The sequence below is a fragment of the Pleurodeles waltl genome, chromosome 9, assembly GCF_031143425.1.
Source record: "Pleurodeles waltl isolate 20211129_DDA chromosome 9, aPleWal1.hap1.20221129, whole genome shotgun sequence".
Classification (NCBI taxonomy): domain Eukaryota; kingdom Metazoa; phylum Chordata; class Amphibia; order Caudata; family Salamandridae; genus Pleurodeles; species Pleurodeles waltl.
The window spans coordinates 816565799-816586601 of record NC_090448.1 but is presented as its reverse complement, the minus strand read 5'-3'; positions in this window follow the sequence as shown (position 1 = coordinate 816586601).

Genomic DNA, 20803 nt, shown 5'->3' with positions numbered 1-20803 from the left:
ACAATTTAGATGGTAAAATACCCAGCTACCTGTTTCAGTGAGGAAGTAACCCTTTGAGGCAGACTGCTGTCCATGGGAGGTGCAAACATCACAATTCAGGTGATGACTTAGATGAAAACTTAAAAGGGGTATTTATTTTATTTATTTATTTATAGTGTTTTATATAGCACAAACAATAACCAACAAGGTATCAGAAGTGTTGTACAAAAAGAGCTGATGAGGGTTGCATTACAGTAAAAGACCAAACATTTATAATACAATGTACAAATAAGTCGAAGAGCTTGGTACAAATCAAAAAGATTTCCAATGAGCTATAATGAATTACAAGTATAAACATTTCTCTTATGAAACGTTTTTCTAGTAGTTTGGCTTTTCCTTCCATCTTGAAAAACCTAAAGGAGGTGATTGCTGTCCTTGAAGGTGGTAGAGTTCCATATTTTTGGGGCAAATCCAGTAAAACTGTGGCCATGTGTTTTTCTTTTTTTCAAATCTGTCTGGTTCTAGTATGAGGGATTTAGCTTTTCTAGAATCCCTTCTACCTCCTGATAGTTTGATCCTATTTGCTATGTATTTAAGGCCATAGTTGTGTAGAGCTTTGTGTGTTATGCATTCAACCTTCATTTGATCCTAGCTCTCACTAGAAGCCAAGTGAGGGCTCTGAGTGATGGGGAAATGTGATCATAACGCTTGTGTGCCTGTTATGAGTCTTTCTGCTGCATTTAATGTTGCTTTCATTGGGGTTAGGCTGGCATTCGGAATACCTATGAGTGTGGTATTGCCTTAGTCAAGTCTTGTGAGCACTAGCGATTGGACCACCGTTTTGAGGTCTCACAACAGTATGAATATTATTTTTTGTAGGTGTAGAGTAGGTTAGCCCTTCTGGTTGCAGCCTGTATGTGAGCTTGCATGTTACGATTAGAGTCTAGTGTAATGCCTAGTGATTTTTCGAAGTTGCAGAAGGTTGGGGTGCAGTTTAGTGAACTGAGGTTATAAGATCATAGTTGATGTTGTTGTGTTCTACGGGGTGGGGAGAATTGAATGCCCATGGGCGCATTTTTCAACCAATTTAGCCATGAAAGGCAAACTCAATACAGTTTGGAAGTTGTGTAAGTCTTTATGATCTGTGCCATTTTTTTAAAAAAGGGGAGATACTTGGCCCATCTTTAGGCATTCTAGGAGGGATCCTTGTTGGAGAAATGCGTTCACAATTTTTGTCAAAAGGGGAGTGGTGGATTGGTGGGTCTCTTTCAATAAATGGGAGGGAAAAAGGTGGTCAACGTGTGTGGGGAGTTTAATTGACTGAATGGTATTCTAGATTTCACATTCAAATAGAGATCTGAAACTGTTTCAGAATGCTAAATTTTTCTAGTGAGAATTGGGGTCTGTGATATTGCTGTGCGCTGTGAGAGTGGGGGGAGAAATATTCCCTGGGTTGGTCACTAGCTTGGCAGGGGATGGATTCCTGTTTAGTGATGATCAGGTCAAGTGTAGCCCCTTTGTTGTGAGTTGATCCCTCGCATGTTTACATCTTGTTGAGGTCTTGAAGTAGGTTGCTGAGTGCTGTCAGCAGCATTCAGCAATTGGTCCAATGAAGGTGGAAGTCTCCTAGTAGTATTGTCTTAGAGAGTGAGGTAGCATTTATTGTGATTGTTTCCATAAGTTGCTCAAGGAAGGTTGTGTCGTTCCTAGGTGGATGATATACAAGGAGTGTTTTCACAAGCAGTTTCTTTTCAAGCTTGATTTTAGATCCCAAAAGTTCAAACAATGATGTCTCTTCAAGTGAGAGTGAATTTACACTTCGGGAGTTTCTGTAGATTATAGTGAGACCTCTCCTCTGCTTCAAGATGGCATAATTCAGGAGAATGAGAAGTTCCAGTATTGGGGCAGCCATTTGGTTGAGCCAAGTTTTGGTTAGAAAGAGAATGTACAGATGATATGCGAGGATCACATCTGCTATGTTGCTATGTTGGTTGCATGTTTTGCAGCTGATCTGCAATTGTGAAGCATGCATTTGAGGTCTGTTACTTTTTTCTGAGTTACTGTGGTGGACAATGTGTTTGTTGCAATTGGGACCAAGTTGTTGTGATTGACTTGTAGAGGGTTGTGTTTTCCTTTTTTGTAGTTGGAAGTCTTGACAACTGGGATGTTGGATGTAGTGTCAAGGTGGGTTTTTTGTGCGCCCTGATAGTATACTAACAGAGTGTTTACCTCTTCTTCTGTGATGTGATTGTTCGTTCTTCTTGGCCATTGAAGCTTGTTGTCACAAGGAGTTGTGAGACTTTTGTTTGTAGGAAAGTTTTCTGTTAGATGGAGAGTCAGTGTGCTTGGTAGTGGGAGTGTACATCTTTTCTAGGGTGTGTACAAATGTGATGACTTTCCTTTTTGCCCATTCTGTTTCTACTTTGAGAAGTTGCAGATTGTCATTGGTGTGATTTATGGGTACATTGAGTGGCATTGACAAAATGTGTTATTGTTCTGTGTGAAATTGACAGGGTCATGGTTTACATTAGGTAGAGTGGACCATAACTGCATTTCTCTCGCCTGCTCTTTGACAGGGGATGTTTTTTATTCACTGAGCTGTTAACTGTTGTAGAGTAGTTGCTCCTCGAGCTGAGAGGGCCGTTTGATGAAGGGTCTAGATGAAGTCTCTGTGCGGCTGTGCAGACTGCAGGGCTCCGATTGCCATTGGGTGTAGTGCTTTGGGCAGTGTTAGTAGGTGTAAGGTAATGGTTAGGATTTGGGGTATGAGACGGGTAATTGGGCGATTTAGCTTGGTCTGTTACTTGTCTTTTCATGTCACTAAAAAGTGAGTGAAAGGCTAGGAGGTCATTGTCTGCTGCTTGTATGAGGATGTTGTCGTTTTAATAAATTGAATTGTAGCTTTCGCTTTGAGTAAGCACGAGGGTGCTATTGTGAGTTTGAGACCATAGGGGATGTTCTGTGTGGTATTGACTGCTTCGAGGGAGTAAACTGCATTCCACCGTTTTGCTGTGCATCTCGTGTGGAAGATCAGTTCAGTCTTGATGGCTCCTTTTGGGAAGCAAAAATAGAAGTCTGATATGAGAGGTTCATAGTTGATTTTTAGAATATTGTGTTTGAATTTTCTTGCTCCATTTTTGTATAAGACAGGTGGGTTTTTGATTCTGAATGAGTTTATTCCTGCAGAGGACAGGATGAGAGCAATTGCGTTATTGTGGCCTAATATCTTCCTCTATTGGAGGGGCCAATGATGGTACTCACTTACCGAAGAGGGACCAGACCTTTGCAAATTTCTAATCGACAAGCAGCCACAGTACCCTTGTGCTACTGACCAAAATAAAATCCCTTCCCCCCTTTTTTCTTCTCCTCTTTTTTCCTTCCTTTTTTTCTTCCTTCCTTTGTCTTTCCTTTTCCTCCTCTTGTTCTCCTTTCCATTCTTTTGTTTTTCTCTTTATTTCCCTTTTCTTTGTTTTTTCTTCTTTTCTCATTTTTCTTTCCTTCCCCTTCCCTTCTTTCCTTCCCCTTTTCTTCTTTTATTTCTCTCCTTTTCCTTTTTATCCCTTACCTCTTACATATGGCTGCAGTAGAGTATGTTCTTGTTAGAGGGGTGCTGAAACAAGTTTGTGTAGGTGCTTCGAGCTCCCCTTAACAGGCAATGGTATTAGACCTTGAAACAAGTAGGGTGGTTGTACACATGTGTCTATTATGGTATGGCCACCTCATGTGTAATGTTCACTAGCAATGGACATGATGGCCCAGTCCTCTCCCTGTTTTGTCGCATAGGTCAGACCAAACACACCAATCAAAGATGGCCGCCTCCTCAGCAAGAGTGGTTCTTTCAGACTACAGTCCTCTTTCTGTCAGCGTTAATTTAGTTGTCGGCCAGCTTGGTGGACAGAAGAAAGCTGAATTAAAAATGTCCTAGCTAGTGAGAAGAAAAGTTTAAATTCTATTAAGGACATTGAGGCAAGAATGATACATTAACCTCTTCACTTTTACTGTCACAGCAAGAGAGTTTTGGATGTGCGGGCATAAGTGACATCCCCCCTGGGTCTTCAACCCAGAGGGGGTATTGTTTACAGTCTCCAGAAGAACGAAAACTAATACCAGGTCAGTATCCTATCCTGTATCTACAAATACTCCTAAATTGTATGTGGTGCATTGGATTAAGGTGCATGAGGAATTGACAATTGAGTATAGACCTGCAAGTAAGAGAAAATTGCAAATGGCGATTAAAAGCCCTCTAAAACAGTTTCTTCACCCTCCATCGCAAGGTTGGTACGGTGGGGATGGCAGAGGCAAGAATTAATGTGAGGAGGTTTGGTGCTCATTCGGCTAGGAGCGCTATGGAGTCTAGAGCCATTCAGGTTGGTACAAGGCTTGAAGACATAATGAATGTGGCAGATTGGTCATCGGAATTGACCTTCAAGAAATTGTGGCCCATATTTATACTTTTTGACGCAAAACTGCGCTAACGCAGTTTTGCGCCAAAAAAATTAGCACCGGCTAACGCCATTCTGAAGCACCATGCGGGCGCAGTATTTATTCAATGACGTTAGCCGGCATTAGCCGCCGGCGCTGTCTGGTGTGCGTTAAAAAAAAACGACATACACCAGGCAGCGCCGGCGTAGGGGGAAAATGGCGTATGGGCGTCCACAAATGGTGCAAGTCAGGCTGAGGCAAAAAAATCGCCACAACCCGATTTGCGCCATTTTTTTACGACGCCCATCCCCCATTGAAATGACTCCTGTCTTAGCAAAGACAGGAGTCATGCCCCCTTGCCCAATGGCCATGCCCAGGGGACTTCTGTCCCCTGGGCATGGTCATTGGGCATAGTGGCATGTAGGGGGGCACAAATCAGGCCCCCCTATGCCACAATTTTTTTTAAAAAAAAATACTTACCTGGACTTACCTTAATGTCCCTGGGGTGGGTCCCTCCATCCTTGGGTGTCCTCCTGGGGTGGGCAAGGGTGGCAGGGGGTGTCCCTGGGGGCAGGGGAGGGCACCTCTGGGCTCATTCTGAGCCCACAGGTCCCTTAACGCCTGCCCTGACCCAGGCACTAAAATCCGGCGCAAATGCGGGTTTTTTAGACCCGCCCACTCCCGGGCATCATTTTTGCCCGGGAGTATAAATACGACGCGTATGCATCTGAATCATTTTTTAAGACGGGAACGCCTACCTTGCATATCATTAACGCAAGGAAGGTGTTCACGCAAAAAAATGACGCTAACTCCATGAACTTTGGCGCTAGACGCGTCTAACGCCAAAGTATAAATATGGAGTTAGTTTTGCGTCGAATTTGCGTCGAAAAAAACGACGCAAATTCGGCGCAAACGGAGTATAAATATGCCCCTGTATTTCAAGCCTATCTATGATACCGCAACCTTAGTGGTGAGTAAGCTTTGAAAATGCATAATCCTCGCCTGCGGTCCTGACATAGAATGAAAAATGTCTTAGCTAGTGAGAAGGAAAGTTTCAATTCTATTAAGGACACAGAGATGAGGATTATCCCTCCCAAGATGTTGGGGACCATGTTTCCCTCCCTAGAACTATGTCATAGAAAGTATGTAACTGCATTCATATATCTTCTCTAAAGAATTTGCAAATATTTTCATGATAATGAAATGAATGTGAAGAGCCAGTTTTGTAAAGAAATGCATGGATATAATGCTATAATACTTAATTGTTATTGCCATATATCGTTTGCCTTTTGAATGTCATGTTACTATGATGAGATCTGTGTTATGCATGGTACTAAATGAGGATAATGATTGTTTTTGGGAACTTCTGAATTAAGACATAATTTTGTATAGTTTAGACAATGACCAGTAATAGGATTACAGTGGATGCCAGTGGTTAACTTCCGCCAGCAAAGAAGAAGGAATAGGAAGGGGCGTCACACACATACATACAATGGACTGAACTCTGATTGGACAATGGTTGCTATGGGGACTCCCCTCACTTGGTTCATGGGACATGTAGTGTTAACGTTTTTCAGTGTTTTTTGTTATGTTCTTTTAAACTACTGTGACAATAAAAGTGAAGAGGATAATACATAATCCTGGTCTCTGGTCCCGACATAGAATTGCTGGGAAGAGGGCAAGGCTCAGGTTTAAAATGGACCCAGAATCTTACCCTCAATAGAACAATGCCTACGGAATATGAGGTAATTGCTGGGCGTCATGTTTGACACCCTAGTAACCTCAGTTTAAGCTCCCAGCACTTTGGGTTTTGAAATTCTAGATTGATCGCTCTTTTAGAGACAATAGGAAACAATATGTGACATGGAAAAACAAAATGATGTGAGCTAAAAAGCCAGACTGGAGACGAATCGGTCGAAATGTCAATCATAGGGACGGGACAACGGGCAGCTAAGTGGCACTAATGGAATACCTGATTATGATATGTCTGAGTAAATAGGGTAGTGCCATTATAGTCAGCGCTGGCACTGTGGGGAAACAAAGACAGATACCGACTTTTTTTTTTTATTGTTTATTCATTTGAACACAAACCAAAGAAACATACATTAGTACAGCAGATCTCTCGACGAGAGGATAAGGTAAATGAGAACCATTACAAACCATACAGCTACTGTAGTATCCCAAGTCGCAAGCGGCTCTCTGACAGAGTCTCTCTCTATATGCCAATATCAAGGGATCCATTCCAAACAGGAGCCTCCACACCGGAGGAGCGTAGAAGTCCGCCGCCCCAACGTAGGGCTAGGGATACACGCCAATGGTACTAATCTGACATCGTCGAGCAGGAAGAACTGCAGAAAATAACAGTTGCAAAAACCACTAAAAACGCAGGTGGAGCACAAAGTCACATCGCGCAGGATTATCATACAACATGGTAACTCGCATGATCCGAGGGGGAATGAATCGCGCAGATGGGGGTCATCAGTCACACAGCACCCTCCGTCTGTGTCGCCAGATATTCATTTAGAGGGGCCCAGATATCTTTGGGGCGGGATCCCTCTGGCATAAGTTCCCAGAATACTAACAGCTGATCATGGCAAAAAGCAGCATCTCGTAACCAGTCGGACCTACGGGGAGCTCTCCCCCGACCCCAACACATAGCAACTCTACGCTTAGCCAGCAGCATGAGAAGGCCCACCAAGCGTCTATGCGAGCCCTGGACCTCATCTATATATCCCAACAGCGCTATCTTAGGGGAGAGGGGTACTTCCACTTCTATCATTTCAACAATCGACCGTCTTATCTCCTCCCAAAACTTATACACTTCCGCGCACTCCCATGTCAGGTGAAAGAAGCCCGCATCCCGAGCCCCGCAGGGAGCGCAGCATGTATCCGCTAGCAGCCCCATGGAATACAGATACCGACTTTAGCAGCTTTTCTTGTGCTGGAAAACTAGGTTCCTGTGGCACTCGCTTTCAGTGCATCCTTAGTCCAGGTACATCGTGCTGACAACAAGACACCTGCAGCATTGTCTGCAGAAATACAATGTGTGTGCCATATACAGGAGAATTCCGTATAGCCCTGGTGAGTTATATTCAAGAATGGCGAGCAATATCCTGTAATAGATGTGGTGTTTATGCCACTCCAACTATGCGGGTTTGCAGGTTTGAGTTAACTTCTTTAGAATGGCTTATATGTAGATATGTGATAATATATAAATAACTCATTATAACTTGATGTATGTACTGTTGAAGTGGCATATGCTTAGCCACTTATATGGCTTGCAATGTATCACACGTGGTGTCAAGAGTTGTGTCTAATGTGTGGTGGTGGTGTATGCAGTATGCAAGTATTGCTTGATCTGGATGTCCTTTTGAAGTGGCACAAAACATCAGCCATGGGTGTCCTGGAGCCATTTTTATGTAGGGTGGTGTGAGGAAGTAATCTACAGTGTAGGTGTTCTGACCACTACGATCTGATGGACATATTGTCCTTTGGGGGTGAAAATAAGGAGAGAAATACAATAGCTATGGTCACAGATTCATGGGTACAATACCAGTCATTTGGTTAGATACAAACACATAAGCAAACATGTACTAAATAAACTACCTTACTGCAAGAAATGTGATTATTATTTGGGGTGGGTGACTACCCACTTCAAGGAATTAACACACCCATTGTCAGGGTGAACCTTCAAAGTCAGTAAATTCACCTAAGCTCAACCCTCTGGTCGCTATGGCATTGAGCAGACAGGCTTAACTGAGGGTAATGTGAAAAATATTTATGTACTGGCAAAACAGTAATAATGTCAAAAGTCAAAGCAATTAAAATACCTACCAAAACAAATCAGAAAAATTAGGGTAAAATGTAATAAACCTAATGACACCAAAACAACAAATCCAATAAGGGGAACCAATGTTATGAATAAGGGGAACCAATAATATGAGTTTTTAAAGATTTAAGGGAAAATAGCACCAAAAAAGCACAAAGCACCCACGATAGTCAGTGGTTACGATAGACTGGGACAGAGATGTAATTTGAGGCTGTTTGTGAAGTAGCATGGGTCAGATACATCAACTAAGTTTGTCATCAAGTAGGATCCTCCTTGTCAAAGAATTTACCTTCTAATTTAGCTTTACAAATCCCAGTCCACCAAACGAGAACAATCCTAAATCCTCCTCCCCCCAGGACCTCAGGAGATAAGCTTAGACACTCACGGGATGTCAGGCAGAAGCCAACAGCTGGGTCCATCCAAGGTCCAGTGGCCACTGGTCAGCTGGGTGCTTCCAGGAAAAGGCCTCTTGCAGCTTGTTGTCTCCCTGTAGCCATACATGAGGTCAGTCAACTGACCCTTGAAGTCCACTTCTTTGTCCTGGGTACAAGAGAGACCAGTTCCAGTCCTTCGGGGCTTCTCTCAGCTCAGAATGTTTTGACATTTGAACCTTGATGGTCGAATCGGCATCAGTGTGCACGATTCATTCTTGACAATTAAAACTTGCAATTCAGATCGGCAGAGTGCGCAATCGTATTTTGACATTTAAATCCTGATGGTTGAATCAATGGCAGAGTGCGCGACCCATTCCTGGCATTTAACCCTTGTGTTTCAGATCGGCAGATTGCGCTATCATTTCTAGACATTGAAATCTTGATGCACAGTTTGATATTCAAAGTGTATAATAATTCCTAAGCAATTGAATCTTGAATGTCTAGACAGAGTGTGTTCTTGCAGTATCATTCATGAGCTTATCACAAGTTTATTCCTGAAAACCAATGTGTTCATTCATGAGCTTATCACAGTTTATTCCTGAAAACCAATGTGTTCATTGATCACTGTTATAGTGTGTCCTTGCAGTATCATTCATGAGCCTAACACAGTTTATTCCTGAAAACTAATGTGTTTATTGATTACTGTTATTTAGTAGTTTCTAGTCAAAAAAATAACTTGAGTCAGTTCAAGGTTCAGAGCATAAGATTGTATTCTACAAAACTCTCATATGAAAGCTTGCATAATCCTTATTTATTTTTCAGGTACTCAGAGCTAATAGGGTCATAATATAGGAAAGCTCTTGATCATTCATATTATCAGTATATAGATATTATGAACAAAGCTTATGAAAGTCAATGTGAATAATCTGGCTATTGTGTTCTTAACTTTCACTTCCACAGGTCTCCTTCCCCGCTGTTCCCAACCTAAAACCCCATCCCCTACTTGGCCATTCTTTAACACTGTGCTATAATGGTTAGTAGAGTTTGGAGCTGCCAAGAGGTGGACATATTGGGAACAGGCGCACACCCCTAGGATCCGGACTCCCTGACAAAAACCTCTTTTCCTTAATATATATAAAAAATCCGACTTTACATTGAATTGGATTATAATAACTATTAAAAATAGTTGTTTAATTATTTTTCTAGCTGGCCCCTTTCCTGAGATATAGAATTAGTATTTTTATCTGTACTCTGTTTTTTTACATAAGACACCTAGGCCGGCCACAGCTTCTAGGGCCTTGACACATGAAGGGGCATGGAAATATTATTTGTAAACATGTTTTAAATACAATGCACCCTACCTTGTGGGCTACAAGGCTTATAAAGGGTGACCTGCTGTTATTTAAATGGGATTTTCTTTACCTGTTACAAAGGATTTATTTTGAAAGGTCAAAGGTTTTGCACTGTCAGACACGCTCCTCTGGTAAGGCTGAAGCCATGTTTACACTGCCACTGTAGTGAATGGCACAAGTGGTGCTGAGGTTCATTGGCAGTGTTTAACTTTTTGGACCCTTAGGTACATTATGCCCCATGTACTAGGGACTTAAAGGCAAGGTAAATATTCCAAGTAGGAATGTGTTTAGAGGGGGCACAGGCACTTTACTACTGATTCGCAAGGGTAAAGTGCACAGAGTTACATAGCCAGCAAAAATATAGTGTCCAGCAAAAAATGAAGAATCTGGGATGACCATACAGAAATGGTGGATTTCCTATACAGACATTGGTTGTTTATTGGATAGTGGTGCGTTAAAAGCAAGGGAACCTGAGATGCGGAACCAACCTGCTGGACAGGCAGATACAAGAAACTTACCCTCCAGAAATTCAACTGCGCCATACGCCATCATCCCTCTCAAATCAGGAGTGGTGCAGGAAGTTTGTGAGGTAGAAAAAAAATACTCTTACAGAATGGAGAGATATGAGTTTGCCACGTCCCAACAGGAGCTGCAACATGTTGTCCACCCCTTAATGATAACCCTCTCAATCCCATTATGGCCGTAGGAGCTCACTCATCCAAAGAGTACCACTGGCATCTTGCTGAGCAACACTTTCATACAGGAAACTGCCAACCACCACCATCAACCGCCCTCAATATTAAGGGCCCCAGAAGAGGAGGCCCTGAAATGGGCATCAAGCAATACAGCTAGAGTCTCTCAAAGGCTAGCAGGCAATCTCTGTGTACTGCTCATTCAGTTGTAACCTCATTGACTTTGGAGATTGTTTCTTTTGACACACACATTTTCCAAGCTTGCTGATATAGGAAGTTGGTATAGTTGTTTTCGATGAGGCATCTTCTCCCCCGAGAAGGCTGTAAATAACACTTCTAGGGGGATGCAGCCACCTGCCAGAGCAGAAAGACAAGTTGCAAACTATGTTCTAAGAGTGCTTAATATTTTTTAAATGCAAACCCCTCTTGCCAGCAGCTGGACAATTTACACAACTGAATAAATGTGTTTGCTGGTGAATAGAGATGTAAATGGGTGTAAAGGCCAGGCGTGGTGCTCTGTGTCACTCGTTTATGTCATTATTTAGCTCTCATGATGTCATGTGGGCCATATTCACCATGTTATTTCGTCTTATCTGGTCAGTGGCATATGATTCGAGCTTTCTATAGTGAAATCATTGGTACAGAAGTCAATGGATGTTATCACAGGTGATGTAACATCATACACGCTCACTCATATTTACACAGTGCATTCTCCCTGGAACACACACTCTCATAGGTGTACCCATACCATGCATGCAGGATTTAATATCACGTGACTCCTCATCACTGGCAATAGAGTGGGAGCCTGATGGGGAGCCTCAGTTCCCTATACGAAGAGTATGGGTTCAAGGGAGATAATACGAGGAAGAGTAGATGGTACTTGACTAAGGTTGAAAGGTAGGTGACCCTGGGTCCAAGCTAAGAATTCCCACCCCTTACACTATAGATAAAGGGTCTTCAGGTAGATGTGAAAGGGGAAGAATGAGGTCAGAACTCAAGACCAGGGCTCAAATATGATGTGTGGCATGGCAGGAGAACCACCCCTACCAAATAAGGATACAATGTTGGATAGGAAACAGTCTAAAAACTCCTGCCATGCTGCCCGAACATGAAAAAGGACCAGCTGAACATGGAGCAATGCTGTCCCACTGCCATGGTAGCGTAGTTGGCCGCCCCGTTCCCCTTCCTGTCAGAATAAGAGAATGTGTCCGTGGTGTCACGGAAATGATATACATTTGCATTCCACCGTACAAACGGACTCTTTTCCCATTTAATGGTGTTTATTACTTTATACCTGAACCATTGTCACGAACCTTTAAAAGAAAGACAGATTGAGCTACCTTAAGCCTTGCTTCTTACATGCAGCAGTTTAACGTGGATGCATAAGTCAGTGAGCTACTATACCAAGATTGTAACGAGTGGATCATAGGCTACGTGTGACACGTAGGACGAAGGTTATCCCTAAGGATATCTCCAGCAACAGTACTAGCCTTCTGACATGCCTTACTTAGAATAAACATCTGTGCCCTAACGTTACATAGAATGCTCTGCAGCAGGCCAATTACCCGTCCAAGATCTTTATGAGAATTCAGACATGTGATTACACACAGATCTGAGGCCCCAGCAACTATCAGAACAGCAATTGCGTTTACTTTTCTGAGGCCCAGGAGCGCACATTAGTTACAGCGCTTCATAGTGGCTCTGTGGCATGAAGCGCTACACTAATTATTCAAATACCGACTCCTGAATGCAAGCATACTAGTTTCTAGGTGGAAAGAGAGTCATAAGTTTTGTTCTGAAATGAGCAGAGCCCTGATTCCACTGCCACCCAGTGTGGGCACAGGTAGGTGACGCCTAGGCAGAGACTGAGGAGGTAAGTCAGGCGGTGTGGTGCTTTGGGTTATCGGAGGTGAAGGATTGTGTCACGACCTGAGAAGTCAACCACGAAGTCTCATTTACAGCTGCCCAATGTACTTTATACCACAGAGGTTTTTTTAAGGCCTTATGCCTTTCTGCTGCCAAATACTGAGCTCTTGATTGAGTAAATATTCGTCAATACCCAAAATGGCACGGCACACTCTCGAAAGAAAGAATGCATGCTCAAGTTGTGTCAGTATATTCCTCACATGAGTAGCGCTACCTGTCTGCAAGCTCATCACTTTGTTAAACGCTGCCGAATTTCGCACTGTTATATTGCCATTATCTCAGTTTAAAAATTCAAGGGGCATATTTATACTCTGTTTGTGCCGGATTTGTGTCATTTTTTTTACGCAAATCCGGCGCAAACGTAACTCCATATTTATATTTTGACTCTAGACATATCTAGCGCCAAAACATTGGAATTAAAGTATTTTTTTGCCTGTGGAAAACTACCTTGCGTCAATGAGATGCAAGGTAGGCGTTCCCGGGCAAAAAATTACTCAAAGGCCCTAGCGCCTTATTTATCCTCCCATGCAAAAATCACGCACGGGACGAGGAGGGCCTTAAGTAATGGCGCTCAGCCTGCTTAGCACCATTATTTAACGCCTGGGTCAGGGCAGGTGTTAGGGGACCTGTGGGCCTTTTTCCATGGTCAGAGACCATGGAAACAGCCCACAGGTGCCTTTCCCTGCCCCCAGGGACACACCCACCCATCTGCACCCACACCTGGAGGACACCTAAGGATGGGGGGACCCATCCCAGGTAAGTCCAGGTACGTATTTTTATTTTTTTTGCAAAGTGCCATGGGGGGCCTAACTTGGGCCCACCTACATGGCACTGCGCCCAATGGCCATGCCCAGGGGACTTCATCATCATCATCAAAAATACTTTATTCGATTGAATACAACAATCATAAAAGCAGACAATTCATATTGAAAACATCACTCAATATTTAAAATAATATGAGAACACAAGTAAGTCAGACCATACCTAAAAGGACCGTGTAGCGAGATTACGTTGCAAGGAATTAAATAACTTCTCATAAAAACCACAGTTCAAAAACATGACAGATAAAATCAGTATAAGAGTATGTTTTAAAACAAAAGCTATTATCATTAATAAAATACATTTAACATTTGTACAAATAAGAAAACCCTATCTAGGTTAGCTGATGATGTGGTCTAGCCTTTATCACTGCACAAAAAAATAGAGCTGTTCCATTGCAAATCATAATTGATGGTAGGGACAGGAGGTAAATGAAGGCAGGGCGACATTGTTTAAAATGCATTGATTTTAAAAATGGGATCACAAGTGCTTTCCTTAGGTCTGCATAGAATTTACAGAAAAATACTTTGCTCAGACACTAAGGGGGTCATTCTGACCCTGGCGGTCTATGCCCGCCAGGGTCGCGGACGACTGAAGCACTGCCAACAGGCTGGCGGTGCTTCAAAGCCCATTCCGACCGCCGCGGTCGGAAAACCGGGTCCGGCGGTTTCCCGCCGGATTTCCCCCGGCTGGGCAAATCCGCCAGGGCAGCGCTGCAAGCAGCGCTGCCCAGGGGATTCTGACCCCCTTCCCGCCAGCCTGTTTCTGGCGGTTTTTACCACCAGGAACAGGCTGGCAGGAACGGGAGTCCTGGGGCTCCTGGGGGCCAATGGCATGGGCAGTGCAGGGCCCCCTAACAGGGCCCCAGCCTGCTTTTCACTGTCTGCCTAGCAGACAGTGAAAAGCGCGACGGGTGCAACTGCACCCGTCGCACACCTGCAACACCGCCGGCTCCATTCGGAGCCGGCTTCAGTGTTGCAGGCCCCTTTCCCGCTGGGCCGGCGGGTGCTACCTTAGGTAGTGCCCGCCGGCCCAGCGGGAAAGTTGGAATCGCCCCAGCGGTCTTTTGACCACGGGGCGGCCAAATGGCGGTTCCCTCCAGGCGGGCGGCAACCGCCGCCCGCCGGGGTCAGAATGACCCCCTAAGTCACAAGGACATTTTACCAAAGCAGGTGTCCAATCATTAGTGCACTGGAAGCTAGCAAGACAATGGAAAATCTCTAATCTTAGGCGCGTAAGGACGAACCGATGCCTTGGATTCAGTACATTACTCAAATATGGTTCCATGCCATCTGTTTGTTGCAACATGAAATTCCTTATTACGCTGGGTTTCTTTGCCTCAGTGGCCCATCTTAAATCGGCCAGGTGAGTAAGACGGATATTTTTTAGTTCCTTCCTGGAAATTGTTTCCAGTTTTGCCGGCGGGCAATATAACTCAGGATAGCCCAGCTCTATAAAAAAAATCTTTATATAATTTAGCCATGGAATTTTCAGCGGATAAGATAATGCCAATGCATCTTCTATGATGGCCCTGTTCAGCCTAGTGGAATCAGAAGTCCATACTTTATGCCATAATAGGATTGGTTGGATACGAATTAATTCTATAAGGTATGATACCCCCAATTCCATATGGCATGCCAGTGTAGGGGTAGATTTTGGAGCGCTTACAATAAACTTTAAAAAATCGTTTTCAACTAGCTGTAGGATGTTGCAGTTCCTATATCCCCCACAGTCCTGCCCCGTACAATGCAACAGAAACACATTTTGCATTGTACAATATCATCATATCCTTGGGGGTCGCTCTACCAACCTTTTTCGAAAAGTTTTTTACAGCCATGATAGTTTTAGTGAATGACAGCTTCCTCGATTTTATGGCTTGTGACCATGTCCCTTCATTATCAAACGTAATGCCTAAGTATGAAAAGGTTCCTGTATCATCTACTTTCGTACCTTTTAGCATGATTTGAGGTTTCTTTATAGAATTTCTACCACATGTCATCGAGCAGGTTTTAGAATAGTTAATTCTGAGACCTAAGGCTTCCATATACTTATCAAAGGCTGTAAGTAGCCTCTGCAATGCTACTGGGGTGCGGGCCATCAAAACGGCGTCATCCGCGTACAGGAGTGCTGGGATCTTTCGAGAACCAACTTGTGGGAGGGCACGGCAAGCATCAGAAAATACCCCCTCTAATTTATTAATATATAAAGCAAACAGTAGTGGCACTAGTGCACAGCCTTGCCGTACCCCCCGTTCAATGGGAAAGGCTAAGGTGCATTCACCCTGAAGCCCATAACGCACCTTGGCTTTAGCTCCAGCGTGCAGTTCCCTAATAAAGTGAACTATAGTTAGATCTACCCTCATGTCCAATAAAATAGGCCATAATTTACTATGGACCACGCAGTCAAATGCTGAAGTCAGGTCGACAAACACTAGGTATAAGGCTCCGGCCTTGGCCCTCATATATTTACCGAGTATAATATCCATGTTCAGAGCCTGCTCCGTAGTCCCTATCCCAGCTCTAAAGCCATATTGCAAGTCCGAAAGGATATTGTTTTCTTCCGTCCAATCTTGTAGCCTGTCTAAAACAATTCGTCCAGCAATCTTTGCAAGAGTATCAAGCAGAGAGATTGGGCGGTAGCATGCAGGATTTTGACGATCTCCCTTTTTGAAGATAGGAATAATGATGGACTCGGCCCTGGTCGGTATAAATACTGTGGCACAGCAGGCACGTAAAACTTGAGTTAATAGTGGGCCCCAAAGTGAAACGTTCGACTTATAGATATCAATTGGGACTCCATCTGGGCCTGGCGCTTTCCCGCTTTTACTAGCGTTAATTGCGTCTGTAACCTCTTTTAGGCTAAATGATGGAAAAATAGATTGGGAAACTGGTCTCAGAGGGTTTGGTTCCAAGACCAAATCTTAAGTCCCCTGGACATGGCCATTGGGCTGGGAGGCATGACTTCTGTCTTTACTTACACAGGAGTCATGCCCATGGGGGTTGTGCATGGAAATAATGACGCTAATCAGGTTAGAGTCATTTTTTTCACTCCAACCTGACTAGCGCCATTCTTTCAAGCACAACCTCCAGTTTCACCTATGCCTCCCCAACCCGGTTAGTGTCAATGATATTGATGCTAACTGGGCCTTACCACCGGCTAGCGCCATAGCTTAATTATGATGCCCGACTGGCGTCCAGGATTGGCCCTAGCTGGCGGTATACTTTTGGACGCAAACCTGCGCTTACGCTGATTTGTGTCAAAAAGTATAATTCAGGGCCCAAGAGCCAATGTCATTTTGAACCCATGTTGAATGCATTTTGTAGCATCTGAAATATCCTTGTCTTTTTTTTACTTTATCACTCTTCCTCAGGCCAGTGGTTAATTTGTGAAAAAAAGTAAGTGTCAGAGCCCCAGGTAATTCTCAAGAGGTCATTCACCTTTCAAAACCCGCTGTCGCTGGCGCATGCCCCCTACCAACGCAACTGCTAAATATCACACTTCTACAAGTGGCCTTCTTGAGTTTTCACTTACATTTATTGTTAAACATGCTGTTGACCTTCTCACCTCAAACTTAAATAAACAGTGCACTATGTGGTGAACTGTCAGAGGAGCCAGTGTTGATAATAATGTGCTGTGCACTGGCAAACACCGGCTCAAATTAAGTACTGTCTCACTCTCTTGGAACAACAGCAATACCTTACACGGGAGCACTCTCCTGGAGCATTCACCTAGGCTAGTGCACTGAAATGCCCAATTTACAAATACTGCATAAAACATTGCAGCTGAGGGTTTTTTCATCAAATACCTCTTGCCTTGAAGCACCTCCCAGCTATTCCCCACATCCACTGTTACATAAGAATATAGGAGAAGATAGCCAGTGCACCAGCAGTCTAGAGCATCAGTTCACGACCTGGCTGCCTAAAGCAGTCCTGCTGAGCCCCAACACTAGGGGCACTAACGTGAAAATTAGTGCATCAGGTGCTCTGCTCTGCTCTGACATCCGCTTGTGAGGTGTCAGGTTGGGACACCGGGTCATTCTATTAGAGCAGGTCTCTGTTTTAAAATCAGACCCATGCCAGGCTGCCAGAGGACCGTGTCCGCACTTCACAAGCCTGGCCATGGCCAACACCCCGCATGTCAGCATTGACATGACTGTAAAGTTTGGACCCATCTGGCACGCCAGTGACCCGACACTTAGATATCATTAGGGATGCGTTCCACCCTATACACCCCAACTGCAGATACATCTCTGCCTAAAATAATTCAGCGTCAATACCAGTGCCGTTTTCTGATCGTAACCGCAGTTGTGAAAGATCCAGTTAGGCATATGTTGTTAATAATGATGCATGCATGTGTTTATTGAGCATCAGAAGCGATGTACATAGAATATTTGAACATAGGAAGTAACAGGCGATCGACATCTGATTAACTCATGAGGAGGATCTAACTGGAAAGGGAAGATTGCACATAACTCATATAAAAAGGTTATTAAGACAAGATAGATGCACTGGTATACAAATAATTTTTGCATTTTAAAACCTGCAATTTGCAAAAGTACAGGTTTTGGGAATTGCAAGAGTGCAGGTCACGATATACAAAAGACACTATCTTCCAGGCTCAGAAAGTGCTTTTTGTAATTAGTAAGAAATTGCAAAGGAAAGAGGGCGTGTAATGTAAGTTCCCCGCTCGTATGCAGTTCGCTATGCAATGCATCAATACATTTGCAAACCATACATATGTTTCCAAATCCCTAAAAGGGGTGGGGAAAACGTTCTTACAGTTGAAGCTGTAATTAAGAAACGTTTTTTTATCCTATGCAAGGCGGCTGCAGGCACTGGGGGAAACACACAGATGTACAGGAGGTGGGGTGGGTGGCCCTTCACACCCTCTCTTATGTCATTTAATGAAAAGATTCATGCGTGCCCTGGGATCAATTAATACGTATCCCGTTTATGGAGGAATGTACACGACAAAAACAAGTTGTTACCAAAAAGTGGGGGGTGGGCAAACTCTGACAATCTAGACAAAAGAACCGAAAGGATAGACAAACAAGGTCAAAATACTGGAGGGTTTACATATGTTGGTGCCGTTTGTACTACGCATGTCTGTCTCTCGTGTGGCCTATCAGCACTGGGCTGTAAGAATGTGCGTCACCGCGCAGCTGACAGCTTGGAGCTGTCAGGATGTCCTGCCACCTTAACTGGCGTTGGTGAAGGCTGTAGCGCTAGTGGTGGTGTGCACTGTGCATAACTTAGTTTGTCGTTGTTGCTGCGGATAAAAAATAACCACTTCTGTTGTCTTCGTGTTCCTCCCTTTTCATCTGTATTTTGTGAACCCTACCTCTACCCGTACTTTTGTGCGGAAAGGGACTTTTAAACTCGACATGATTACCAAACGCTGGAAAACCACAATGTGTCTAAGATGAAGCAACCAAACACGGACTTCAGCAGAGAAAAGTCAGTTAGCAAATCAAAAACACCGCTGCAACACACTTTCCCCAGAAAACCAACATGGAATGTACTGCCCAACTTACTCAGCGAGGCTTGACTCATGTGTACAGGAAGATACTTGTCGTAGGCAGAGGTTCCACGCACTGGTGCAGACTCCTTTGGAAAGTGATCGTCATATCATAAAATGTGTGTTTGCACGGCGCACGTTAACCACGTGAGGTACTTTAGGCCTAAATGCACATGCTTATCGTAACCCATCTCATTGATGCTCCTTTTGTCGACCTCTGAAGGTTGAAAGGACCTGCCAGGATATGAATCTGTGACCATGAGGCAAACAACATACTCCAGCGATGGATATAACAAGTCCGGCTGTTGATAACCTTTTGACTTCTGTGGACCTTCACTAAATCACTACTGGAAGCTAGGGAACGGGGCATAAGCAATTTATATTATTTGAACATCAAAACAAGAGAGAAACAAGTATATGTCAAACAAATTACGAAATATTTTCTTTAATTCACAGATGGAATATATGTACAGATCTTAAATGTAATGAGAAGGTTGGAATTTTTCCAAATATGTTTTTATTACTAAAAGAAGATGCTAGGTGCTAAATGCATACTGTGTTGTTGACAGGACATTCCAGTTCTTCATTTCAGTGTATAATTCATTCGAAAAGATTCGGTTTACTTTACTGATGTCACGAATCGGGATACAGACAACAGCTTAATTTTTAGTCTCCAACTTCAAATTGCTTCACATTTGCAGAATGTTCTAAAACGTTTATTTTGCCATTTTGGTTTTCTATCTACGTATACTTTATTAATCTGCTAATATTAATTCATACTCTAAACAGTTGCAGACCCCCTGAGTAGTCGCAGGTGAAGAAACGCTGCGTACGCCACTGAGCTAACAGACCCAGCGTAAAAGGCAAGCCATTGTTGTCAACGACTTTTGCTGCGATCCATAGCACATACTTTTTATGCAAATATTGTTTCAATTTAAAAAATAGTGAATTTCAAGGCACATCAGGCTGAAGATCAGTCATGTAGAAGAAGGAATGGAGAAAGCTCCATGCTTCAGACGATCTTTCAGACCTTTTTTGCCTGGAACTGTAGCCTCATTGCTGTATGGAATGGAAACAAGGGACTGGACACTGGAGATGAAGCCAGTTTCACAGGCTCACACAATGTTGTTGATCAAGTAGAAACAACGGGGTTAGATCTCAGATCTCCTGTTTTTTCAGCCACTATTTAGAAAGATCAAATCTCACCCAAACTGCTTGTGGCAAAATGCATAAATTAGTTGGTGAGTGCACCCAGGGCAGCTGCAGACCACTACATATTTGGTGAAACATGTCATCCCAGAGGCCAAACATGCATTGACTGGTTAATGGAAGGGATGAAATGGACAGACTCACCGTATTCTGGGCGAAGCTGTGGGCTCTGTCCAGGCCGGCATTGCCCAAAATAGTGCAGTCGTGGCAATTGTTTGCCATCTGCTTCGTGTCTGCCCCTAGAACCAGGATCTCTGGGAGCCTTTAAGCATGACGCTCCAAATCAGATGCTTGCCGTCTAACTGGCTCATGGAATTGAACACCCATGCATTACCTTACACACAGGCATGTCCTCGCACATTGACATACACGCAAACTCACCTGAAAAATTGCACACTCATGGACACAATCTACATCTCAATGGCGGATGCTTACTTTTGAAAGTGGTGGGTCGTAAAAGTGGCTTTCGATGGAGTGGCCAGTCTCTCACCAAACTCGCTGTCACTAGAAGACAAGTAAGACATATTTTATTTTCTTTCTTGATTTCTACTGTCAGCGTTGTTACTTATTTTGCTTTATTGACTAGCAGCTCAATATGGTGAACGTAGAAGGCAGAATGGTCGCCGAGGAAAACAAACAATTGTAAGTGGCAACATCCGAAGCCAACACTCTTCACTTACGTGG